A 3,292-nucleotide genomic window follows, 5' to 3' on the forward strand; every position below is an offset into this window, starting at 1 on the left:
GCAGTAAGTGAGCCATATGTATGACTCTATATTTATTTTTTATTTTTTGGCGGAACCGGGGATTGAACTCAGGCCCTTGCACTTGTCAGGGAAGCGCTTATTCTACTGAGCCATCTCCCTGCCCCTCTATATTTATTTTAAAAAGTAAGCTGGGCGCAGTGGTGCACACCTGTTACTTAACGATATAGAAGGCTCAGGGAGCAGGGTTACAAAACTTAGGTAGTGTGAAGGCCCTGGGTTTGATCCCCAGGACCCCTCCCACACACTAGTGACAGAAAGGTCATTTCGCCACTTTGAGCTATGTTCACATATTCATATCTGTAATCCCAGGAGCCGCATACAGTGAGGGGTCAGCAAATGATAAATGGCTACGGCAGCACCAAGGTCGCAGGAAAGCACTTCAGGGACTTTTTTTTTTTTTTTTTTTTTTTTTTTTTTTTTTTTTGTGTGTGTGTGTGTGTGTGTGTGTGTGTGTGTGTGTGTGTGTGTGTGTGTGTGGTGTGTGTGTGTGGCCAGCTCAGCCCACCAGGGGGCGGGGCTGGCTGGCATGTGATGCTGGGGGATTGAACCGCAGTCCCTGTGCTTTGCTAAGCTTGTTCTGAGTAGGTGCTTTAGACCACTGAGCCATCTCACCAGGCCAAGGACTCTTAACAGGGTGTGGATTCTAGCATTTTCTCTGTCATTCTAAAACACGCAGGAAGAAAGGAGAGAGAGGACTTCCCAGCTCTCATGGCAGAGGGTGAAACGGCAGGTCCCTGGTTCAGGCTCTAACCGAGCTTTGGCTGCTGTTTCTTTTTTGTCTGCCTTATCTGTCTATTTATTAATCAATTTTCCTAACTTATCTTGGAATGTTTTAAGCCTAGGTAAAAGTTGGAAGGATAATATAATAAACGTCCCTCGCCCAGTGCACCAACTGGTAATTTTTGGTCACACTTGTTTTATGTCCTCTGGAGTGTGTGTGTGTGTGTGTGTGTGTGTACTGTTTTTGCCAAGTCACTTGAGAATAAGTTATATAAAAATGATACTGCAACCCAGAATACTTTAGTATGTACCTCCTAAGGACATTTTCCTATTTTTATATGTAAATCTTACTTTGAAACAGTTTAAGGCCCACAAGAAATTGCAAAAATAGTACAGGAGGTTCAGATGTACCATTTACTTACCTCCTCGCATGACAGCTTCTTTCATAACCATTGTCCATTATCAGAACTAGGAAAATCACATTGACTCAGCATAGTAATTCAGCTCTTAGAGATCGCTCTCTCTCCCTCCTTCCCTCTCTTTCTCTCCCTCCCCCTCCTACTCTCTTTTTCTCTGTCTCTCTCTATACCTCCCTGTCCTCCCTCTCCTCCTTCCTTCCCTCTCTTTCCTCTCTCTCTCCCCTTCCCTCCCTCCCTCCCTGTCTCCTCCTCCCTTCGGCCCTCCCTCTCTCCCTCCCTCTCCTCTTTCCCTCCATCCCTCCCTTCCTTTCTCTCTCTCCCTCTCCCTCGCTCCTCCCCCTTCCCTTCCTCCACCTCTTCCCCTCTCCCCCTCTGCTTCATTCTACAGATTCTTATTGTGTGTATTAATCTGAGTAACAGAACCATTCCATGACCAGAAAGCAAATCTCCCAGTGTTAGCCCCTCATAGCCACATCCTCCTCCAGCCCTAACTCCTGCCAACCACTGATCTGCTCTCAACACCGCAGGTTTAACAGTTCAGTACTGTTATACAAACAGAATGACAAAATATGTAATGTGTTGAGATCAGCCTTTTCACTCAGGAAAATGTCCTTGTGCTTTATCCAAGTTGAATACTTAACAGTAGTTTCTTCTTTTCCATGATGAATAATATTCCATTGTGTGTGTGTGTGTGTGTGTGTGTGTGTATCTCAGCCTGTTCATCCATCAGTTGAAGGACAATCAGACTAGTCCTTGTGTTATTCTTTTATAAAGAAAACTCCTATAAACATTCATAGATAAATTTTTGTGTGAACGCAGGGTTCAATTTTTGGGGGTTTTTTTGGTGCCAGAGATCAAACTCATGACTGTGCTGCTAGGCAGGTGCTTATGCCCCTGAACTATATCCCCAGCCCTTCTATGCTAAATATCAAGAATGAGATTTCTAGGTCATCTGATAATCTGTATTAATTTTGTGAGAAACTGACAAAATTTTTTCTGAGTAAATGTACTGTTTCGTACCACCACACACAGTGGGTAAAAGATCTAGCTGCCCTGAAGCCTTGTTTTGTTTTCGTCTTTCTGAGACAGCGTCTCACTACACGGTTCAGGCTGGCCTCGAGCTCACTGCACAGCCCTGACTGTGGCGGAACTCATGGTGTCCCTGCTCCTGCACAGGGCTTAGAGGTGTGTGCCTCCGCAACCAGTTCCAAGATTTTAATTTTGATGAAGTGGAATTTATTGATTCTTTGCTCCCTTGGTGGCTCTCACCCTTGGTGTCAGGCCAACAGCTGCACTCAGTGGTTGCTGTACAACAAAGTCTTCTCAGCTTTTTCAACTCAAGCTATCCCATGTAGGTGCTGGGAGAAGCACGCGGATGCAAAGGGCGAGCTGTGTTTGCGGACCTCCCGTGCAAGTTCAGCTTCGGCAGCACACGGAGAATTACAGAGAAGACGATACATAACTAGGAGGGAAGGTGGCAAGGGGGCGCATGCCTGCCACCACAGGCTGAGGCAGGAGGCCTTCCACCAGCTCCAGGCCAATCTGGGCTACAAAGTGAGCTCAAGGCCAGCCTGAGCTGCCCAGTGAGACCCTGTCTCAAAAAGACAAAACAGGAGCCAGGGAGATGGCTCAGTGGAATAAGTGCTTCCCTGGCAAGCGCAAGGGTCTGAGTTCAATCCCCAGTTCTGCAAAGGAAAAAAAAAAAAAAAAAAGACAAAACAAAATGAAAGGAAACAACCTAGGAATGAGGGAGTCTGCAAAAGCTGTGGCAGGAGGAGAGTTCTTGGGTGGGATTGAACACTTGATTTTGGAGATGTCAGGGCAGAGGTTACGAAGGAGGTGGCATTTATGCCTTCAGAATCTGGACAGCTGAAACAGGACAGAGGAGGAAATTCCAGGTCAGGAAGATGGAGTTGCATAAGCAGAGAAGAAGAGACACAAAAGTCAAATCAAGTAAGTGTGGGGGTGTTTAGAGGGCGATCATAAGTTCGCTTTTATTTATTTATCTTTTTTTTCTTAAGAAATGGGGTCTTCAATGATCCTGAGAATATTCAGAAGATTCTTTAATCTAGCAGTTAATTGGAAAGATTCTCACCCTGACTAACTATATATACTGATACCTGTGAACTAAG

The sequence above is a fragment of the Octodon degus genome, unplaced genomic scaffold (assembly GCF_000260255.1).
Source record: "Octodon degus isolate 3935 unplaced genomic scaffold, OctDeg1.0 scaffold00042, whole genome shotgun sequence".
Classification (NCBI taxonomy): domain Eukaryota; kingdom Metazoa; phylum Chordata; class Mammalia; order Rodentia; family Octodontidae; genus Octodon; species Octodon degus.